The sequence below is a fragment of the Lactuca virosa genome, chromosome 4, assembly GCF_052849685.1.
Source record: "Lactuca virosa cultivar CGN04683 chromosome 4, Lactuca_virosa_CGN04683_v6, whole genome shotgun sequence".
Lineage (NCBI taxonomy): Eukaryota > Viridiplantae > Streptophyta > Magnoliopsida > Asterales > Asteraceae > Lactuca > Lactuca virosa.
The window spans coordinates 268,616,633-268,642,423 of NC_136429.1; positions in this window are offsets into that span (position 1 = coordinate 268,616,633).

A 25,791-nucleotide genomic window follows, 5' to 3' on the forward strand; every position below is an offset into this window, starting at 1 on the left:
AATCTCCATTGGCTCCTTTATAGCTGGTACAACTCCAAGGTCTCCGATGAAGTTCTTTAGCCATATAGCTTCCTTTGCTGCCTCGCTTGCTGCTATATACTCTGATTCACAAGTGGAATCAGCCACTGTCTCCTGCTTGGAACTTTTCCAAGTAATTGCCCCTCCGTTTAGAGTAAAGACCCAGCCCGACTGAGAGCGGAAATTATCCCTGTCAGTCTGGAAGTTAGCATCACTGTACCCTACAACTCTCAAGTCCTCACTGCCACCGAGGGTAAGGACCCAGTCCTTAGTCCTCCGTAGGTACTTGAGGATATTCTTTACCGCAGTCCAGTGTGCCTTGTCAGGGTTCCCCTGATACCTGCTAACCATGCTCAAAGCAAAGGCTACATCAGGTCGAGTACACGTCATAGCATACATGATCGATCCTACAGCTGAAGCATAAGGTATTCGACTCATTTCTGCTATCCCAGCCTCAGTACTAGGGCTTTGTGTCTTACTCAATCTGGCGTTACTCTGGATGGGTAACTCTCCTTTCTTGGAGTTATGCATGTTGAACCTTTTCAACACTTTGTCCACATAGGTGCTTTGACTAAGTCCAATTAGTCTTTTACTCATGTTTCTCAAAATCCTTATCCCTAGGATATTGGCAGCTTCTCCAAGGTCCTTCATAGCGAAACACTTCCCAAGCCAGGACTTTACTTCCTGCAGGGTTGGGATGTCATTTCCTATGAGTAGTATGTCATCCACATACAGTACCAAAAAACTGACTATACTCCTACTAGCCTTGATATAGACACAAGATTCATCTTCACTCCTTGAAAAGCCAAATTCTTTGACTTTCTCATCAATCCAAAGATTCCATCTGCGAGGTGCCTATTTTAATCCATAAATGGATTTCCCGAGCTTACACACTCTACTGGAGTACTCTGTACTGACAAAACTCTCTGGCTGAACCATGTAAACATCTTCAGCCAACTTTCCATTAAGGAAAGCGGTTTTGACATCCATTTCCCATATTTCATAATCATGAAATGCAGCAATGGCTAACAGAACCCTAATAGACTTAATCTTGGCCACTGGGCTCTACCTGATGTAGAGTCAAACTTATTGACTTTAACATCCTTAGGTAAATTTGGCAGCTTTGCAATCAACGCCCCTTCCTTTGGCAAAATGAACATATGGACCCTTTGGTAATGGGACTATCTCAGACTTAGCCTTTCTCTTTACCATTTGGTCAACCGGGTTGACTATGGCCAATCCCTTTCCATTGCGATTTCCAGTGTCACCATTGTCACTGTCCATAAAGTTGTTGGGAAGTTGATCTTCTAATCAAATTTGCTTTACTATCGTTCCAAATCATTGTTGATTCAGCAGCACCAAGCAAATTAATATGATCATTAAGGTTCATGTCATAGTCTGTTTCATAGTAGTCCCAAAGGAACTCACTATGTGACTTAGAAAGTGATTGAACATCCAACTTTCTCAAGACTTTGACACCCAACTCTCCCGGCTTGTCAATATGTGACTTCATCTCTAAGATGTGATCACACATAGACCTTGCTTGCCATTAGGGCTTGAGTGACCTTGAACTTGTGGGTTAGGGAGAATAATTGGAGGAGGTGGAGGAAGAGAAGTATGACTTCCATGAGCCAAACTCGGGAAGTCATATTCATTAGGAAAGCTTGGTTTGGGAAGATCATTGTTGCTAAACCAGACATCAACAATGGGAGAAATTCACGTAAAGTGATTTAAGTCCTTAATATAACACCCAATATGATATATTAAGGCTAGCACCCAACAAACTATTTTATAACTTGGAAGAGGGATGCCGTAATCCAAGCTATAAAATATTTGAAGGTAGGTGAATGACGATTCACCAATTTCCACCAAGATAAACGAAATGTATTATTAGGTTTTAATTGGTTTTGAAACTCCTAGATTCTTTTGAGATTCATTGAACTTTTCAATGGCATGTTTCAATCTCGAGTTTGCCCTTCAGGTTTTGTGACTGGGATGCCGAGGATCACAAAACAAGGTGTGAAGTAACCATGCAAATATACTTGGTACCCTTAATATTTACCCCTCAATCGATGTGCCGGTTAACCACACACGCTCCAACGATACTATGATAAACATTAAGTTACCCTTTGCCTACCTTGTTAAGTCCAGGTTAGTGTGCCGGTTAACCACACACGCTCCACTAACAACTTAAACAAAGTGCAAAGTGTAATTTCATGGATTAGCACCTTATTCACATTTTCCTAAGTAACTAAGATTGGGAATTTATAAGTGTTTAGTTACTTAGTATTTATCATTATACTTATAATGAAGGGAGAATTATAGTCCTTGTCCTACCTTTTCGGCTAACGACCCTCCACCAGTTAAGGAAGCGGTGGGTGAGAGTGGACACCCATTAAACTGCCATTTTATAGGCAGTAACCTTATACCCCCCTTATAGACCGGCTTCGTGAATGAGGCCTACTAATGGTAAGACGACTTGCTCTTATACATATAATATATTAAACTTTTAATATTATAATAGTATAAGGGTGTATTTTAGACATTTAAAATATTTGGTGGTTTAATCTGTTAATTAAACTATACTTTTTTTATTTAATTAAATTTAAACCATGTCATTATGGAATTATTAATTCTCTTTTAATTAAACACTTTAATTATCTATTAATAAAGTCCATAAGAGTTAATTGAATTATTCAATAAAAACATCACAATTCCAATTATTAAATTCAAAATTAAAACCATTTAATTAATTGTTTAAGTTATGAACCCAAATTCCAAAACTTGAGGGCAAGTTTTGTAACTCTTGAAAACTTTTGGATTCCATAACTTATGGAGTTAAATACTTGTTTTATGATGAAACTTTTCATGTTCCATAACTTAAGAACAAGTTATGAAATTCTTTAAAACATTAAGACCAAGTTTTGTAACTCCATAAAAAACTTTGAATCAATTTTTTTAAAAAACCTTTTCATATCCATAACTTATGGAGGTTTCAAAAAACTCTTTTGATGAAACTTTTAAAACTAATAAAATAATCATATCATTTTATCTTTTACTAAATTTGACCTAATTCAACTCATATAGCAAATGATTCAAATTTTACAAATAATTAGTTTTTCACAAAAACAAGTAATTATCTTAAAATTTGACAAACGTCATGTTTTTTTTTCTTTTTTTTTCAACTTGAAAATAAAACATTTGCATCAATATAACAGAAAACAACCCTTGGCTCTGATACCACTGTTGGGTTTTGAGCATTCTAACACTCCTATGGTGTACATGCAACCCTATAAACCTTGGATCTATGTTTTCTCTATTATACATGCAAATATTAACTATTCCAAGGTTTCATCCTAACTAGCATATTATGAAGCACCTATACTACAAAGTTCTAGTTAGATGACATACCTTTTGATGTAGCTTGATGTCTTCAAGCTTTAAGAGCTTAGCCCCAATAGTGTGGAAGCCTCAAATGGAATCACAAATCACCAAAACACCTTGGAAGAACTTGAGAGAATATGTATGCACACTAAAATCGGCCCACTCTTATTTTCACACACTTGTGCCAATTTTGTGAGCCAAGGACCCCTTTAGATATTATGGAGGATTAGGGTTACATCCATGTAAACCCTAATACCCATGACCTTTCATTTACATAGGATCCATGGGTTAAAAGCTCCATGGACCATCCATGAAAGCTTAGCCCAACCTAAATGAACTTGGCCCATTCCATATATATAAGAGTCCATATTTAATTAGTTCTTTTTGATGACTTAATTAATTCTAAATTAATTCTTGATCAATACTAATTAAATAATATGATTCCATATTAATATATTAGAACTTATAATATATTAATATAATCATAAATATACTATTCTCAAAAGACTATCCATATAAATTGTGCCGGTGAAGTGCAACCCAAATGGACCATGTCGGGTCGGGTCAAGTACATACCAAATATAGTTATGGACTTAGACATTACTCCAACAGTTTCCTCCTCAGGTTGAGGGCTAGGGTTTGAGGTTTCTTCACCACTTGACTCTTGAATTTCCTCAAGGTCAATTTGCCTCCCACTGTCTCCTTGGCTCATGAATTCTCTCTCTCGAAAGAATCCTCTTCTTGCTACAAAGACCAGATTATCATTGGGTCTGTAGAAGATATAACCAAAGGAGTTTTGTGGGTAGCCGATGAAAATACACCTTTCGCTTCGGGGTTCGAGCTTATCGTGAGTTTCGCGTCTCACGAAAGCCTCGCAACCCCAAATCTTGATGTGGTGTAGATTGGGAACTTTTCCAGTCCACACCTCGTGAGGTGTTTTGGCAACCTTCTTTGTAGGGACTAGATTAAGGATATGGGCGGCAGTCTCTAAGGCATACCCCCAAAATGAGATTGGTAGCGAAGGTCGACTCATCATGGAACGAACCATGTCCAACAAAGGTCCGATTGCGCCTCTCAGCTACACCATTCAACTGTGGTGTCCTAGGAGGTGTCAATTGTGAGACAATCCCACATTCCTTAAGATAGTCAAGGAACTCAGTACTAAGATACTCACCACCACGATCAGATTGAAGCATCTTAATGTTCCTGCGCAACTGATTCTCCACTTCTTGCTTAAACTCTTTGAATTTCTCATAGGTTTCTGACTTATGCTTGATTAGGTAGACATATCCATATCTACTAAAATCATCAGTAAAAGTCACATAGAACCGATTAGCATCTCTTGTGGCGGTTCTGAAGGGTCCACACACATCTGTGTGTATGAGGTCCAACAAACCTTCACCCCTAGCACAAGTGCCAGTAAAAGGTGACTTTGTCATTTTACCAAGCAAACAAGATTCACAACTATCATCTGACTTTAGGTCAAATGACTCCAAGACTCCATCCTTTTGGATTTGGCCTATGCGTTTCTTGCTTACATGTCCAAGACGACAATGCCATAAGGATGCTTTATCTAAGCTAGTGGAAGAGTTAATACACAATACATTATTTCCTAGATTATCTACAACAGATACAGTTTCATACACTCCATCACAAGGTAATACTTTAAAATAAAGAACATTATTAAAGAAAGCATCAATACTACCATTATTATTATCAAAATAAAAGGTAAAACCTTGTTTATACAATGCATGAAAGGAAATAACATTTCTTTCCATTTCTGGCGAATAATAATATTTATTCAAATCTAATGTAAACCCACTATTTAGCACTGAGGAATAAACTCCTATCTTGGTGACAGGTGAAGCTTTCCTGTTTCCCATGATCAAGTTTATCTTTCCCTGCTCCACATTCTCACTTCTTTTTAGTCCCTGCAAATCACAACATATGTGAATACCACAACTTGTATCAAGGATCCAAGACTTAGAATGAGGTGAGTTATTAGACAATATAGTGTATATACCTGCATGGTTGGGTTTTACTTTCCCATCCTTCAAATCTTGCTGGTACTTTGGGCAGTTTCGCTTCCAGTGCGACTTTTCATGGCAATAGAAGCATTCAACCTCATTAGGGTTAGCAGAAGGAGCGACAAAACCTTTCTTGGTTTTGCTTGAAGAGGAGCCTTCAAGGGTCTTACCCTTGGTATCCTTAGAAGGGTTCTTTCTCTTCTTCCCTTTGCCATGCCCGATTGGCAAGACATTGGCCACAGTTGGAGTAGGAGTAGGAGTAGTAACAACCGACTTACCCTTTAGACCACTTTCGGCGGTCTTCAAGAGTCCTTGAAGTTTGCTGAGGGTGACTTCTTCCTTGTTCATGTGATATGTCATGCGGAATTGATCATAACACGATGGCAAGGAATGCAAAATGATGTCTATTGCTAACTCCTCAGGGAAGTTCACATTCAGCTTCAGTAAACGGTCCACATACCTTTGCATTTTCTGCATGTGGCCCGTGATGGGTTCACCATCCTTCATTCGGGTTGTTATCATGGAGGAGATTATTTCATATCGCTCTTGACGAGCACTTTGATGGTAGCGGTCCATCAAGTCCTGGTGCATCTCAAAAGGATAATAGTCCTCATAGGACTTTTGGAGCTCGGCTGTCATGGTGGCCATCATGATGCATGCCACTTTTGTAGCATCTCTTTCATGTACCTCATATTCAGCAAGCTCTTCAGGAGTAGCAGTTGGCTCGGGTACCTTCAGCTCCTTGTCGAGAACATATTCTTTGTTCTCATACCGAGTGACCATCCTGATGTTTCTGATCCAATCTGTAAAGTTGGACCCATCAAAGATGACTCTCCCACAAAGATTCATGCGAGAGAAGGAGCTAGTAGGGTTTGAGCCAGAAGCATTGTTATTGGAAGACATCTAAAAAGAAGAGGGAATAGATTAGATTAGATATAGAGATAGTCCTTAACAAAACACCCAAATGTCATATTAAGGCTAGGACCCAACACGATATTTTATAACTTAAAAGCGGGATGCCGTAATCTAAGCTATAAGATATTTGAAGGTAGGTGAAAAACGAAATATTTAATTAGGTTTTAATTGGTTTAGACTCTCCAAGATTCTTTGAGATTCATTGAACTTTCTTCAATGGCATGTTTCAATCTCGAGTGTGCCCTTCAAGTTTTGTGACTGGGATGCCGAGGATCACAAAACAAGGTGTGAAGTAACCATGCAAATTACTTGGTACCCTTAATGTATTACCCCTCAATCGATGTGTCGGTTAACCACACACGCTCCATCGATACTATGAAAAACATTAAGTCACCCTTTGCCTACCTTGTTAAGTTCAAGTTAGTGTGCCGGTTAACCACACACGCTCCACTAACGACTTAAACAAAGTGTAAAGTGTAATTTCATGGATTAACACCTTATTCACATTTTCCTAAAATAACTAAGATTGGGAATTCAATAAAGTTTAGTTACTTTAGTATTATCATTATACTTTTAATGAGAATTTATAAGTCCTTTTCCTACCCGTTCGGCTAACGACCCTCCACCGATCAAGGAAGCGGTGGGTGAGAGTGGACACCCATTAAGTTGCCATTTTATTGGCAACAACCTTATACCCCCCTTATAGACCAGCTTCGTGAATGAGGCGTACTAGCAGTAAGACGACTTGATCTTATACATATATATATATATATATATATATATATATATATATATATATATATATATATATATATATATATTATTAACTTATAATATTATAAAGTATAAGGGTTGAATTTTAAGTTTTAAAACTCTAGGGGTTGGAACTAAAGTTTTTAATATGACTTTACATGTTCCAAAACTTGAGGGCAAGTTTTGTAAACTTTCAAAACTTTTCATTTCTCATAACTTATGAGTTAATGGTTATTAAAAATGAAGACTCTTCATTTTTTTTGTAACCTATGTGTTCTTTTAATGGTTATTTATAAATGTGACTTTTGGTTATCCATAACTTAAGAACTAGTTATGGACCCCATTAAAACACATAAAGATCAAGAATTAATCTAATCAATTACTAGCACATAATTTCTATGATCTTCTAAACTCATATGTGTATGAATGTTCATATCAAAAATTTCAAGAATCGTAAGTACATACACAAAACTTGAAATTTTGATACGAGCTTTTGAACAAAACTTCGATTTTCAAGTTTTTTATTTTTTTTTTTGTATTTTTTTTTTGCATCAAGTATCAAATACACAAACCAGGCTTTGATACCACTGATGGGTTTTTGAGCATTCTAACACTCCTATGGTGTACATGCAACCCTAGAAACCTTGGATCTATGTTTGACTTATAGTTGTAGTTGATTGCTTGGAGTTTTAGAGCCTAGCACCAATACTGTGGATGCCTCAAATGGAAATCACAAATCACCACAAACTTGGAACTTTGAGAGAATAGTAATCACCTTCATGAAATCGGCCCTCTTACTTTACTCACCACAACTCGTGTGATTTCAAGAACCAAAGCCTCCTTTATATAGTGTGGTGGATTAGGGTTCCACCTATGTAAACCCATTATAATACCCATGTCTTTTCATTTCCATGAGATCCATGGGTTAAAGCTTCATGGAGTATCCATGGACTTTCCATGCAAGCCTAGCCCATTCCAAATAAGCATTAGCCCACACTATATAAATACAAGAGCCCATATTTAATTATTCATACTTTTGATCTCTAAATTAATTCTAGATTAATTATAGATCAATACTAATTAAATAATATGATTTTATATTGATATATTAGGACTTATAATATATTAATAAATCATAACTTATACTATTCTCAAACGATTATCCATAAATTGTTCGGGTGAAGTGCAACCCAAATGGACCATGCCGGGTCGGGTCAAGTACATACCAAATATAATTATGGACTTAGACACTATATCCAACAGCTATCTCCTTCAGGGCCAAGGCAGTTTACTACAGATATGCAAAGCTCCCTAGACGCAGCTCACAAACCATCAAAAAGAGGGAAGAAGCCTGAACGAAAAGAGGAGAAGGAAGGTCAATCCTCTAAAGGTTTAACTCCCAAGAAGCGAAAGGCTGAACAAGCAGCCCCTACTGCCCCAAAGAAGCGAAAGGTTAAGAAGAAGGCCCACAAGTCGAAGGTTCCTTCTCCTTCTTCAAGTGACTCTGAGTACGTTCCATCTGATCCTCAGCCCGAACCAGAGTCCAGTGACGATGCCGCTTCTCAGCACGAAAACCCGCCTCGAGGTAATTCGCCTCCACCCTCTCCAACACATGAAGGTAACTGAAACTCTCCTCCTCCTTCTCCTACACGTTCGGTTCCAATTACCATTGCTCCGTTCCCATCTCCCATATAATCTTCAACTACAACTTTCATTCCCATTCCTACCCCTTTATTCACAGAAGTTACCACAAACTACTACCTCTACAACCGAACCGACTATTCGTGTCAACGTATCTGATACGGGGGCACCAACTTTCGAAACTGAAACCCTAATTACCTCAAAACCTCAACCCCCACCTCCCTCACACGAATCTGACACTGTTCTTGGAGGAGCAGAAATGGAGTTTGATTCGGTTTACTTTAGCCCATACCGAGTGCAAAGCGATGAGGATCATGATGCTCCTGTCACAAAGAGGCACATCAAAGATCTGAATAACAAGATTGATCAATTTCTTTCTTCCTCTTCTACTCCAAGCAATGCATATTCTGAAGCAGCTATCAAGGCTCTATTGGCAACCTTTGTCAAAGAGCATGACTCTTCTATTTCCAATGCTGTCAAAGCCATTGATGCTATCACTTCCACCTGTCAGAAAGCTTATAGTGCCATTGAAGAATCATCTAAAGATTGCAAGCAAGCGACCTCAAATGTCGAAAAACTAGTTTCTGACACTCACATTTTTATTGACTCTCTTCAGGCTGCAGCTAAGAAGAATGCTCAATTGGTGAATGCTTTTGTTGATACTCTTACCAGCTCGCTCCAAGCTGAAAAGAAGCATTTTGAGGAAACGCGAAAAGCTATTCAGTCTTCCAACACTAAGCTTCACACATCTGTTGATGCACGTCTAACTCATGTAACGACGTAATTTTTCAAAACAATTTTTCATTCATTTTTTTTATCATACTTTCAATCACACGATAATCATAAAACATAATGTATTCACTGTGTCATAACAAAACATGTCCCAGAATCTCAATAACATAAACTCCGTAAGTGTGTACGAATCATGCCGGCGCCTTCCCGCGATCCTCGCTAGTACCTGAAACACATATCATAACAACTGTAAGCATAAATGCTTAGTGCGTTCCCCAAAATACCACATACCACATGTCACAACTAGGAATTTTGATGCTTGTAACTACAATAATTATATCAATTATGAACCAACAATGTGAAAACATGTATGATGCTTATTCAATAACAACAAAACTTCAATCCAACACTGTATTCAAGCACTGCAAATAGTTAACCAAGAATTGGAAACCCTAGAGATCCCGGTTTAAGTCCATTGTGGACTAGGATTTCCTTATTGGGACTAATGGACCAATAAGCTTCCAATTTAACTATCATGAACATAGAACCCTCAAATGGACCCTAATTGGGCCCATATACATGAAACATAATATTTTGGGCCTTATAAGCCTAAAATGAACTAGGTTGTCTTTAATGGGCCTTATTGGACCACAACAAATTTATGTAGCCCTAATAGATCATAAAAATCATTCCTTGATTTATTTTGGGTCGAAAATCACCTAATGGAATTATGATATGGGCTTAAGAATTAAAGGGCCCAAATCTTCTTTTTCTTTCTCCTCTTCTCGGCCCAACAACACAAAAGAGGAAGAGTTGACTTTAGGATTGCCACCTCCCTATTACATCTTGGTTCTCCATGCAAATTCCCATGTTTCCATGCATGTCAACTCACAAGTCTCTCTCTTCCCCTCTCTCTTTTCTACCCTCGGCCGAGAACCACAAAGAAACACACACACCTCACAAAAATTCTCTCTAAACCACTCTCAAGATCATCCTCTTCTCCTTTGAAGATCTCGAAACTTTGACTAGAAATCTAAGGATTTTCATCAAGTAGTTCACATCCTTGGTAAATTATTGCTTTGATTCATAACATATCTTCTTCATTTCATCAACAATCTCCCTTATCTCATACAAAATTCATGATCTTGTCTCTTAGAACACATCTAAGTCAAAAATCTTCCAAGAAGACTTGCTAAGATCGAAACTTTCCTCATTTCTTCCTTCAAAACCGAAACCACAACTCAAGGTGAGCTTCATACCCCTCTCTTTTTGGTTTTTATATGTTTTATCGGGGAGAATACAAGAAGGAGTGATATCTCGAGATCTATGTGTGATTTTATGCATGTATGTGTGATTTTATGTGTTTTTGTGATAAACATGTAGCCAAAGAGGAGTGATATCTCAAGATCTATGACATGAGAAAGAAAACAAACATGATCTAAGTTATGTTACACTAAACAAGTCAAGAATGATAGCTTATAAAATTGTGATGAACATATTCCAACATAAAAATCCATTTTTGGGCTTAAATTGTCAAATATACAAAAATTGGGTTAATGGTTGCCAAATCACGGTTTCTTCAGGGTTAAAAGAGCCAAAACAGTTACAATAATTGTTTTTATGAATATTATGATTTTTAAAGGACTTAAAATGGAATTTCTAGCTTAATGGGCTAATTTTGGGCTTTTCGGCCCAACAAGCCCAAAATTGCGAAAAAATGGCATTTAAAGGGGCTGAATTGGTAAACTTTTCAAAACAGGGGATAAAAAGTGTAATAAAACTATTTCAAGGGTTAAAAATGCTTTTCATTTCCAAAAAGGATAAAAAATGTAATGTTTTTGGATTTTGGGCTAAAAGTGTAAAAATTGCAAAAAGTTGGGCTTTAACCTGAAAATACTATTCTGGAAGGGCTGAAACTATCAACAAAATAAGTTTTGAGTTAGAAATATCATTTCAACAAATCTATGATGCAAAAGTGTCAAGAAAATGTTTTAAGGGCCTTAAATGACTTTTCTTTTATATAAAGGACTAAAGTTGTTATTTTATAAAAAGAAAGGGGCTGAAAAGGTCAAACTACTATTTTTAAACCAATTGTTTTATTTATTTATAGAATATTGAGTAAAAAATACTAATATACGGCTTACAAAAATCGAAGGACAAATACACGTATAACTCCAAATATCGTTATAAACAAATCGCTCGGTCTCGAGTCGATACAAAAACAACGAACGTTCAACCAAACCCTCCACTAGAGATGCGTTACCTAGGACGAGTAAACATTCAAACTTTGGGCTTGAAAGTTTCAAATCATGCTTGTTGGACCTTGCAAGTCCATTTGCATGATCTTTGGGCCCAAAGGGGATAACGCTTATGTGTCATTGGGCCTCCTATGGCCCAATTCCATATAAAAGGACTTTCAATAGCTTTTATGTGCTATTGGGCCCTAGTGGTCCATTAGTATTGCTAGTAAAGTCAAAGTAATCAAATGCGAGATGGGCCAACGTGTCCTTCGCATCCTCGACAGCCTAAAAGTACTTACAATGGTAGCACGACTTCGTACTCCTCCTCTCTTCGTTTGCTAAGGCTTATGAGTAATCAAAGTAGACGAACATAGGACGTTATTCAACAGTAATCAAGGTGGTTTGGATTACATGAGTAATCACGGACGGTACCTCTATGGGTCGTTCGTAGTTGACAGTTATAACCAGCCTTTACCGAACCTCGTTATAACGACTCACTAGTAATGATAGTATCCGACACCACCCGAGAAATCAAGGAAGAGAAATCAATATTCATTCGACGTAACGGTATAACAATTAGTAATCAAGTATATCTTTCGACATCGGAAAACATCGGGTTTTCCGGGGAAATCAACACCACTCGCTCGTAAACTCTATAACTATAATACAAAACACCCTTTTTATATATATGCCTTGAAATCATTCATGCATCAACTTATGGATCTTCACACTTTGATAAACTATTGTCTTTTCAGAAAATATCGGATTTTCTAGGTTTTACAAACTATACAAATCATTTTTATCACAACTTTGCTTATGAACTCACCAACATACCATATGTTGACGTTTTCCAAAATAACTTGTATTCTCAGGTAACAGGTAAGCGGAAGGGAAATACCAACTATGTTAGGATGTTTTGTTTTGAAAACTCTGAAACATTTTGTATTATGAATGTGTAATATTTAAAACAATGTATTGGATGTAAACAATATCAATTGTAATGTATTGATGCATGGTGATGTTAATGTTATGATTCATGTATATTCATTGTGATGGTATTCAATTTAAGTCACGCAAGGCCCCGGACGTTTCCGCCTTCTGGTTTCGGGGGTGTGACACCACACATACGCCTTTCCAGGCCATAACTCTGTAGGATCTTCCGATCCATCTGTCTCAGGGACTTCCGTCCCAAATCCCGGTAGACCTTCCGGTCCTACCCGTATCGACCTTCCGGTCCGTAACCTATTGACCTTCCGGTCCATATCATCTTGACCTTCCAGTCCATATCATCTTGACCTTCCGGTCCATGTCATCTTGACCTTCCGGTCCACACCATACATAACATACATAGCACATACATATCAGATAAACGCATATAGCACATACATCTCATAGCATAGAAGACCTTCCGGTCACCCATATCACATAACCGCGTATAGCACATACTTCATAGCATACAAGACCTTCCGGTCACCCATATCACATAACCGCGTATAGCACATACATCATAGCATACAAGACCTTCCGGTCACACATAGGTACCCTTCTAGGTACAGTATAGTGAGAAGACTTGATGGGATTTGAGCATTCTAACACTCCTAAGTGTACATGCAACCCTAAATACCTTGGATCTATGTTTTCTCTATTATACATGCAATTATGAACTTTCCAAGGTATTACCCTATCTAGCATACAATACTTGATACTTGGGTAATCAAATGGATAGAATACATACCTTTGTTTGATGTAGCTTGACTCCATGAAGCTTGAGTGCCTAGTTCCCCAAGTGTGACACCTCAAATGGTTCACACAACACCAAATGCACATGGAATGACTTGAGAGAAATGGAACACTCCTTGAAATCGTCTAGCCCTCATATTCACACATTAGTCCACGATTTCTTGAGCCATGGGATTCTTTTATATGGTGGCTATTAGGTTTACACCATGTAACTCAAAACTTTATCCATTCCTTATGCTCCATGGATTTTAACCTCCATGGAGTATCCATGGGTCACCCCATGGACTTAGTCCAACATAAGGAATCTTGGATCACAAGCCCACATATATAAGAATGAATGATTTACACAATCAACCCATATATTTAATTAGTCTCCTTTTGATCACTTAATTAATTCCAAATTAATTCTTGATCAATACTAATTAAATAACCTTATTAATATATTAGAACTTATAATATATTAACCAACCTTAAGTGTTATTTCTCTCATTATAGTCTATCCAAATGCATGATGCCATGCAACCCAAATGGACCATGCCGGGTCGGGTCAAGTCTTACCAATTATAGTTATGGACTTAGACATTAATCCAACAATCTCCCACTTGGATAAGTCTAAAACTATTATTGTGTATGACTTCAGGAACCGATCAGCAATCGTAGCTCTCAAAAGCTTCTGTCGAACTCTGACCTTGTCGATGAACTCTGACCTTTGTCAATGACTTGTCCATTAGATAAGGGATCATATATTCCTCCATTCTAGATATCATATGGACTGAGACATGAATTATCAATCATTCTCTCTGTCCATTTGTTGTTTCCCGATTTCCGATTCATGATGACTGACTGATTGAACAAATCAAATCAGTCCTGGCTTGGCCAAGCACTCACATGTATCATCTTTAAATCATCGAGGGGCCCACATATATCGCTTTTATCCCGAAGGTAAAAGGAATGGATAAACTTCGACTCATATGGCTTGTTCTACTACTTGTTGAATCATACACAAAGGCACGTTTTATAACATCGAGTTACCGAATGCGTTTTCGTGCAATCAATGTACAACCAACTCATAGTAACAACTCATATCTCTAGGTTTGAAGAATATAAGATATTATCGTCTCATGATCACTCGTGATAAAATCCATGAAGTGATTCAAATGAGCGCGGGTTGAATCCAATACTCAGAACTTATGAGCACTCATGAGTGTTGTAGCACCACTTTGTCCACCAACTTGGACCTCTACAAACCAACCCATGACAGTCTTGATTCATATCTACTTCCAACATATGACCGACTGTGGATGGTTTGAATAACTTAAGCATTCAGGAAGAGCGACTTAGTTATTCTGGAAGTCAAAACATGCAAAGTGAAACACGAGAATAAATGGATCAAATATGGTATCAAACCCTATGAATATAAATAAACACTTTTATTTATCACCATACTGATTACTCATTATTCATTGTTTCGATTTTATCAACTTTATACTTGAATTAAAAACACTAGTTGTCCCATGCTCCAAGCATGTACACTATATTTTTCTTAAACAATAGCTTTGCCATACACCAAGTATGCACTCTATGTTTGTCTTTGATCCTTACTTTGTGAAATAAACCAATTGAACATAATTTCAATGATTCTAATTTCACACTCCCAAATCCTTATCGAAAAATGTGAGAATTTCAAATTCCTATCATTTATCGAAATTTGTTTAGATTTTTAAACTTATATGCAGTGACCCTCATGTAATGCATATGTACAAAGTCACAAAGACTTGTCAACAGTCATTATAAGGTATTCCAATGGAGATCAACTCCATGGAAACTAAGTCTCATATTCAAAGTACATTGCTTTGGACATGCTTCTTGCATTAAGTTTTCTAATCTTACATAGATAACTTCCACCTATGGAGACAACTCCATATTCTCAGTTTGACTATCACTTCTGAATAAGAGATGCCTCTTTTCAGAATATGTCAATATGGTCCTTCCAAAATTAGCACTATACTTCCAACTGTTCCTGAGCAACCAATCTTTGGTAAACCTCAGATTGTCCTTGACAATTGCTTAATCATTTTAGTCATATCCAATTATAGACGTTTTCCCTTCTAAATGCCTCTGGGCATTTGGAAAAATTTAGAAATGACAAATATTATACCACATGCAATCGATCCTGTACCCAAAGCAAATGGTAGACGATTCATGATGTCTCACATAAAGACATGATTCTAGACCAGTCTTTTGCTACAATATTTTTATTTGCCATGTTTTCAAAATTTGACTATGAAGAGGGATGCCGTAATCATAATCGAATTTTGAGAACGCAATATATTGAATTTCCTTAAGTTGAACCAATCCAACATGAAATTCATATATATATTCTTGACTAAAGATGATTAAGGTCTCAATCTAAGCCTTTAGAACTGAAATGAAGTATATCCTCTCCCATAATTATAGCAAAACAACTTTTTTAATCCCTGCAGCCTTACGAATTGAAACTTTTGTTTTCCATAATTAACATTGCTAACTTGCAACACTAACAATAATTATCATGCTCCCACTAACATGATGATTATTAGCATAACACTTATGCTCCCACTAGCTTTGACATGTACTCAGAAATCAGCTGGACTTCTAGAAATCAATACTTTATTGACTTTCTTACCAAGGTTCAGATTTCTGATACGAGATGCTTTGATAAAACTTTATCAAAATCATACACCTTTCCTTAGATAGCATGCATGTGTGTCTAAACAATTTCAGAACTATGAAAAGGGATGTCGTAATCATAGTCTCAATTGTTTAGACATTTTGCCATCTGCTTCAAATCTACTTGGTGGAAGTGTTTCCTCACCATCATTTTCATGAATCGGAGAGAAACCTTATGACCCTTAGATTTTATGGTGTATGTGTTCTTATCCATGTGAATCGTCAAAACCATAGTCACAAGACAAGGATAATGACAAATCCAAACTCATATGGACTGAACTTATGCAATCTTAACTTCTTGACACCTGGCAGTACAGGGCCTGCCATTCCTTCCAAGTTGTTATGCAACCAATTGAGAACTTTCAGAACTCCTATGCAAAGCCAACTTTAACTGGAATGGGCACAGAATATGTCAACATGATAGGTTATAAACCTCAAGTCGTGTGCTAGTGAAGAACCTCAGGTTTTATTCTTGATTAGTTCTTGAAATTCTTTTTAGGATCTGTAAGACTCCCACTGTCCTCTTGACATATAAGACTATCTTGCCAAAAATTCAAGAGATAGTGCGGATTCTTTATCAAGACAAACACTTCACACAATTGGCCTTAGTTGGTCTTTGTTTAATCCAAAACATCACAACTTACCAACTTCAAATGTACAAGAGTAGGACACTTTTACTCTTACATTTGACAAGTGTTACAAACCTTTCTTTAAGATATGCCACTCAACTTATAGTCTTGGAGTATGACTCTAAGACTTGTTTTGAAACGAAGTATGACTCATCTTCTTGATTTAACCATTTCAACAATTCATGACTCCTCTTCTTAGTCATAAGAATGCACTAAGATGTCCTTAGAAGACCAATTGTGATGTGGTTCTTAAATCATTAATATGATCACAAAACATGATACTAAAGTACTCTCCCATCTTTTCAGATTTGAGAAAACTTTTATATTTCTGCCTAATTTGATTCTTCTCATTCGTTCTGCCATACATTGAGACTTTTCCAATGTTTCAGAATTATACTTAAACTTGTAAGTATAACTATATTTACTAAACTTTAGTAAATCAAATAGTCTTAACGTGGTTTGTGGTGGACATGACCAGTGCACAAGAATGTGTACTCGATCCCTTTAGTCCTTCACTTGACTCACACATCCATGTGAACAAGTAATTAGTCTTGATTTTCCAATGCTTGAAAGTTCTCATTCATCGTACTATTCAACTTGCATGATTCCAAGTTTCGGTCCAATTGAAACTTGGGCGATGAGGAACTTTCCTGATTTGGTAAATTTAGGCACTACCACAAATGAAAGAATCAAATCCATTTTCCAATATTGCTGTTAGTGGAATCATATAAGCAACAATTTTCCACAAATGCCATTGTAAGGATACTTCAAATAAATAAAATTAAACAATTTTCTTTTATTTTAAAACTTTGCGGAAAAACTTATCCTTACAATCTACATGAAAAATTGTTGTTATCTATTCCTTGCTCAAAATTCTGATGCGATCGAAATCCACCTTCGCGATCAGAATCAACATATACTTCCTTTAAGATTTATCTCTATTCTTTGATTCTTAAAACATCAACATGTGACCCAGTCACATCATGTAATGAGGATCTCAGAATAGAACTTAACAGAGTTAGATAATGGGCTCTACCTGATGTAGAGTCAAACTTATTGACTTTAACATCCTTAGTAAATTTGGCAGCTATGCAATCAACACCCCTTCCTTTGGCAAAATAAACATATGGACCCTTTGGTAATGGGACTATCTCAGACTTAGCCTTTCTCTTTACCATTTGGTCAACCGGGTTGACTATGGCCAATCCCTTTCCATTGGGAAGAGAATGCTTTTTCTGGATTTCCAGTGTCACCATTGTCACTGTCCATAAAGTTTTTGGGAAGTTGATCTTCTAATCAAATTTGCTTTACTATCGTTCCAAATCATTGCTGATTCAGCAGCACCAAGCAAATAGATATGATCATTAAGGTTCATGTCATAGTCTGTTTCATAGTAGTCCCAAAGGAACTCACTATATGACTTAGAAAGTGATTGAACATCCAACTTCCTCAAGACTTTGACACCAAACTCTCCCGGCTTGTCAATATGTGACTTCATCTCTAAGATGTGATCACACATAGACCTTGCTTGCCATTAGGGCTTGAGTGACCTTGAACTTCTGGGTTAGGGAGAATAATTGGAGGAGGTGGAGGAAGTAAAGTTCCAAGAGATTTGGGAAGATCATAGATGTCTGAACTAGACATCTTTTGGGAGATATTCAAGATAGTTGATCTAAAGTCCTTAATATAACACCCAATATGAAATATTAAGGCTAGGATCCAACATCCTATTTATAACTGGAAGAGGGATGCCGTAATCCGAGTTATAAAATAGTTGAAGGTAGGTAAATGACGATTTACCAATTTCCACCATGAAAAACGAAATAATGTAATTAGGTTTTTAATTGGATTTGAAACTCCTAGATCTTTTGAGATTCATTGAACTTTTCAATGGCATGTTTCAATCTCGAGTGTGCCCTTCAGGTTTTGTGACTGGGATGTCGAGGATCACAAAACAAGGTGTGAAGTAACCATGCAAATATACTTGGTACCCTTAATATTTACCCCTCAATCGATGTGCCGGTTAACCACACGAGCTCCACCGATACTATGATAAATATTAAGTTACCCTTTGCCTACTTTGTTAAATCCAGGTTAGTGTGCCGGTTAACCACACACGCTCCACTAACGGTTTAAACAAAGATTGGGAATTTATAAGATTGGGAATTTATGGATTAGCACCTTATTCACATTTTCCTAAGTAACTAAGATTGGGAATTTATAAGTGTTTAGTTACTTAGTATTTATCATTAATACTTTTAATGAAGGGAGAATTATAGTCCTTGTCCTACCCGTTCGGCTAACGACTCTCCACCAGTCAAGGAAGCGGTGGGTGAGAGTGGACACCCATTAAACTGCCATTTTATAGGCAGTAACCTTATACCCCCCTTATAGACCGGCTTCGTGAATGAGGCCTACTAACGGTAAGACTGACTTGCTCTTATACATATATTTATTATTAAGTTATAATACTATGAAGTATAAGGGTTGAATTTTAACTTTTAAAATTCTAAGGGCTAACTTGGAATTAAAGTATTCATGGGGAAAACTTTACAAATTCCAAAACTTGAGGGCAAGTTTTGAAAATATTCAAAACTAATTAATTCCATAACTTATGTGTTTAAAGTAGTTTTAATTAAAAAAAACTCTTCAAGTTCCATAACTTGAGTACAAGTTATGGAAGACTTTAAACTAATAAAAGAATGTAACCTTTCTTTATTTTTGTAACTTATGGAACTAATTAAGGTTACACATTTTATCATTTAATGAAGTGACTCTTGAACCTCCATAACTTGAGGACAAGTTATGGAGTCATAAAACCATTTAATGAGGACAAGACTCTTCATTTTTGTAACCATTGCCAACTTTTTATGAGTTTTATGAAACTTAAATGTGACTTCTCATATAACTTGAGGACAAGTTACAAAAACACATTTTAGAATCAACCCTTAGATTAAAATGGATTGAAAACACATAATCAATTAACTTTTCTATTAATCTAATAAACTCATATGAACAAAGATAATTCACATCAAATTTTTTCAAGTAATTAGCATAACTTTTAAACTAATACAAAACATGAATCTATTGACAATTATCTTTGAAATTGGATTAGCATGAACATTACAACATCAAAAACAAGTTTATAAGTCCAAAAACATCTAAGGGTAATGTTCCTAGTCCATTTCTAGCCAAAACAGTCGAATATATGCTGTTAGGGGTTCCAAAAGTCGATTTTTCAGCTAATTTTGCAAGTATAACAAGAAAACAAGCCTTGGCTCTGATACCACTGATGGGATTTGAGCATTCTAACACTCCTAAGTGTACATGCAACCCTAAATACCTTGGATCTATGTTTTCTCTATTATACATGCAATTATGAACTTTCCAAGGTATTACCCTATCTAGCATACAATACTTGATACTTGGGTAATCAAATGGATAGAATACATACCTTTGTTTGATGTAGCTTATCTCCATGAAGCTTGAGTGCCTAGTGCCCCAAGTGTGACACCTCAAATGGTTCACACAACACCAAATGCACATGGAATGACTTGAGAGAAATGGAACACTCCTTGAAATCGTCTAGCCCTCATATTCACACATTAGTCCACGATTTCTTGAGCCATGGGATTCTTTTATATGGTGGCTATTAGGGTTACACCATGTAACTCATAACTTTACTCATTCCTTATGCTCCATGGATTTTAACCTCCATGGAGTATCCATGGGTCACCCCATGGACTTAGTCCAACATAAGGAATCTTGGATCACAAGCCCACATATATAAGAATGAATGATTTACACAATCAACCCATATATTTAATTAGTCTCCTTTTGATCACTTAATTAATTCCAAATTAATTCTTGATCAATACTAATTAAATAACCTTATTAATATATTAGAACTTATAATATATTAACCAACCTTAAGTGTTATTTCTCTCATTATAGTCTATCCAAATGCATGATGCCATGCAACCCAAATGGACCATGCCGGGTCGGGTCAACTCTTACCAATTATAGTTATGGACTTAGACATTAATCCAACAAGACTCACCTCGGGTAACTCGGTAATCTCGAACTCGGTAAAATCTGCTCTAGCCTCCACCTAATCATATGGAATAAGCACTCTAATCAATACAACTCTCAAGGCTAGACTGTTCCCTCTCGTAGCACTCTCAGAAGGCTAAAAGACCATTTTACCCCTCAACGGTCCCAAAAGTCCAATTGTTTGACCAAACCCTAAAAGTCAACAAAAGTCAACTCTCTGGGTTACGCTGCACGTACCGAACCTGTACGCTGGGCATACCCGGCGACCTCACAGAAATGGGGAACGCGACCCCCTACGCCGCGCGTACTGGGATTACACCCAACGTAACTCCCAGTTTCAGACTCCTTAGCTTTTGGGGTCTTAAACAGTTAAGACACACGTCCATCTTTCAGATCTGACTACCTCTTAGCCTCTTAATCCATAAAGTTGGTGACTTTAAGCCTTTGCATGGTTGTAAGAGTGACTAACACCCAAATCATTCCACTTCCAACACTTTAAAGCCCATAACTCAAACATGACTCCCTAATGACGACTAAGTTGGGATTTTTATGGATCTACAACACATATATCACTGAAATGGGACAGATCTAGGTCCATAGAGTCCCTTGTGCTCATAAAGTCTCCACCTTTGGGACTTTAACCCTAGAAATGGACCATGAATCACCAAACCAGAATAAAGAGGAAAGTTCTGAGCTTTTTACCTTTAAGTGAAGCTCCTTCCTCTGAAGAACTCAGATCCAAGATTGTACTCCAACTTCTAGCCTTCACAAGAACCTCTTCTTCTTCTTCAGTAACACATAAAGGCACTTTTAGCTCAAAACCCTCACACACAAGCTTTAGGACGAAGGAAATGCTCTCTTAGGGTTTCTCTCTTCGAAATGGTGGCTGAGGATAAGGCCATATCATTCCTTATATAGTGCACAAGTCTCATTTAGGGTTTGCATCTGGACCAGTTACGCCCAGCGTAACTTTGGTACGCCCAACGTACCTTAAAGGGTCCGCGTCCATTTCAAGCGCATGAGTAGGCGCAACGTACTCTCCAGTATGCCCGACGTACTCATTTGCAACTTATCCCTCTCAGGGACTAATCTTGACAACTTGACAAAAGAGAAAGGTTAAATAGCTGTACCTGAATTTCGGGATGTTACAATTCTCCCCCACTAGAACCAGACTTCTCCCTCGAAGTCTCATGCTGTAAACAACTCCGGATGCTGCTCCCGCATCTCTGACTCTGACTCCCAAGTCAGCTCAGACCCCCCTCCTATGTTGCCACTGAACTTGAACCAGGGGCACCTCCTTGTTCCTCAGAACCTTGATCTTTCGATCCATAATCGGGATTGGCCTCTCAGCATAATTCAGGCTCGCATCCACCTGAATATCCTCTAGTGGTACCACCGCCGACTCGTCGGCTATACACTTCCTCAACTGAGACACGTGGAACGTATCGTGAATCTGGCTCAACTCCGCAGGTAGCTCCAACCGATATGCTACCTTGCCCACCCTTGCGGTCACCCTGAACGGACCGATGTACCGGGGCCCCAGCTTGCTCCTCTTCCAGAATCGGATCATTCCTTTCCAAGGGGACACTTTCAGGAGTACGAAGTCCCCCACCTGGAACTTGAGCTTGGATCGTCGCCGATCCGCATAACTCTTTTGACGACTCTGAGCCGTCGGTAACCTCTGTCATGGAACCCACCTAAGAATCCACCTCAGAATCCAGAATCTCATCTCGCCTATCCAACGCACTACCAGAGCCAAACTCAACTCGAGATTTTGGTCCGTCCAAGAGTTGGAACCACTCGTCCCAACGAAGCACTCAACTCAGAACTCATTTCTCGTAACCCATGTGTACCTCACTTATCCCATTCTTTCGGATTGTGATGACCACACCTCACTTCGACCATAATGACTCCCTATCATTGAGGAGACCCCGGTCTTGCCCCTGGTCCAACCACCAGGTGCCCAAAAACTCGTAAATGAGAGCCATCCCATGCCTAAAACTCTTTTGCACCATGTTCTGATCAAAGAGTACTTTATAATGACAACTTCTCGCTGACTAGCATGAACTACGTTTCCCCCGTAGCATCACATCAACTTCTCATTGACTGGTGAGTACTACGGCTTCCTGCGGTATCACCACAACCTATGACTAGCTAGTACTACGGCTTCCCATAACATCGTAACAACCTCTGACTAGTGGGTACTACGGCTTCCCGTAGCATCATAACAACCTCTAGCATCACAACAACCTCTGACCAGTGAGTACTACAGCTTCCCGTAGCATCACAACAACCTCTGACTAGTGAGTACTATGGCTTCCCGCAGCATCACAACAACCTCTGACTAGTGAGTACTACGGCTTCCCGTAGCATCACAACAACCTCTGAGTAGTGACTACTACGGCTTCCCGTAGCATCACAACAACCTCTGACTAGTGAGTACTACGGCTTCCTGTAGCATCACAACAGCCTCTGACTAGTGAGTACTTCGGCTTCCCGTAGCATCATAACAACCTCTGACTAGTGAGTACTACGGCTTCCCGTAGCATCACAACAACCTCTGACTAATGAGTACTACGACTTCCCGTAGCATCACAACAACCTCTGACTAGTGAGTACTACGGCTTCCCGTATCATCACAACAACCTCTGACTAGTGAGTACTACAGCTTCTCGTAGCATCACAACAACCTCTGGTTAGTGAGTACTACGGCTTCCCGTAGCATCACAACAACCTCTGACTAGTGAGTACTACGGCTTCCCGTAGCATCACAACAACCTCTGACTCCAATCGCCATTACAAAAAACCCTTCCCCAGCAGCTCCTGAAGCTGCGAGGATAACTCCTGCGTCTCTGGCGGCGCAAGGCGATAAGGCCCCTTGGCGATAGGCGCTGCCCCCGGAACCAAATCAATGCGGAACTCTACCTGCCTCTCGGGAGGCACACCCGAAAACTCCTCGGGAAAAACATCCGGTAAGTCACGCACTATTGGAACGTCATCCATCGAACTTGGCCTCCCAGCGGCCTCTCGTGTGTCCATCACATAGGCTACAAACCTGCTGCAGCCTTGCTGCAAACTCTGTCTCGCTCTGGCGGCAGAACAAAACGCCGACCCACATCGGGTACCCTCGCCGTACACCGTAAGTACTCCCCCACTGGGGTCTCCTATCGTCACCAACTGTCGCTCGCAGTCTATGACAGCCCCAAATTGGCTCAACCAATCCATGCCCACTATGACACATACGTCCCCCATCGCTATCGGGACCAGATCTATCGGGAACTCAACGCCGAAGATCTCGAGTACACATCCTCGAATCACATCCGTAGCATACACCGCTCGCTCGTCAGCTATGAAAACTGGTAAAGGTCGTCTTAACGCCTCTCGTCGGCTACTGATGTGTCGACTAAACGTTATCGACACAAATGATCGACTCGTACCCGAGTCAAATAACACTAAGGTAGGTACATAACTCACAAGAAAAGTACCTATGCATAGCACAATATCTCATCCCATCATAAATCAATAAAGAATACATACCAGCCACAACATCGGGCACTGCGCGGACCTCCTCCGCTGTCAACTGGAAAGCTCTCCCACGAGCCTTCGGTGCCTCGGCCTTCGCTGGCCGAACCTCGGTAACCCTAGCGGCAGGTGCAGATCCCTGTGCTGATTCCTGATGTACCTGCGTGCACTCGGCCTTTCGATGGCCAGTCTAGTTGCAATGATAGCAAATCATAAATCGCTAGGGGCAATCCTTGGCGATTTACCCTTCCTTGCCACACTTGTAGCAAGCACCCGATCGATAGACCCCATCATGTCCCTTGCCGCACTTCACACAAGTGCGGCCCTTCTGGCCTCCAGTCTCGTATCCGCGGACTTTGCCCGCTTGGCTGCCGGCTGAGACTGTGCCGGCCGTCGATCCATCCTCTGAGACTCGGCCTTCTCCCTGGCCTGAGTCTCCAACTCAATCTCCCTCTTCCGGGCATTTGCCTGAAGCTCAGCAAATGTCCGGTGAGTCGAGTTCGACACGAACTCCCGTATATCCCTCCTCAAATCGCCCAAATACCGGCTCATACGTGCCTGCTCAGTAGACACCTGCTCAGGGCAGAACATCACCCTCTCGTGAAACTTCCTGGTAACCACAGTAACCGAATCAGTACCCTGCTTGAGGGTCAAGAACTCCTGAACGAACCGTTCCCTCTCCGCAGGGGGAACATACTCATCTCTAAACATGATGGTGAACCTCTCCCAGGTCACCACTGAAATCTCTGCAAGAGTGAAGCTCGCCGTCACGTACTTCCACTAATCCTTCGGTCCCAAGCGAAGCTGGTTCAACGCGAACCGTACCCTCAGATGCTCCGGACATGAACACGTGTAGAAGCATCCCTCGATATCAGCAATCCATCTCATCGCAGCGATCGGATCCTAACTCTCGAAGCAACATCGAGTCACCTCCCGGAGGTCTGGCAGCAGCCACTGCTGCAGTAGCTACAGCAGCCGCAGCCTCATTCACCGCTGCATATCGCTCATCAAAAGTCTCAATCAATGTGGTCTTGATAGACCCAACATCTCCGGAATCGCGGCTCGAATCGCCGCTGCCACCTCATCGTGGATCATCTAACGAAGCTCCTCGTCACTCACGCCACTTGGCTCAGGTCTGTGACGTGTCCCAACCATGATGTCTCTCAAATACAACATAATAATATCAGAGACTCGCTCGAGCATACTTGCACTCGATCACTCAACCCTACTTGTTCTTTAGTACCCAAAGGATTCTTACTTAGAGTGCACACTGCTCCGGTGTGTTCAGTAGTACCGACCCTATACTACCGTCCACACCGCATCAGTATTCACCCTAAGTCCTCCTCCTTGGATCCTAGATCACAAGTACTCTATATCTTACTGGCATAGGCTACCCTTCGGTAGACCTCTCTTCATCTCCTCACTGCT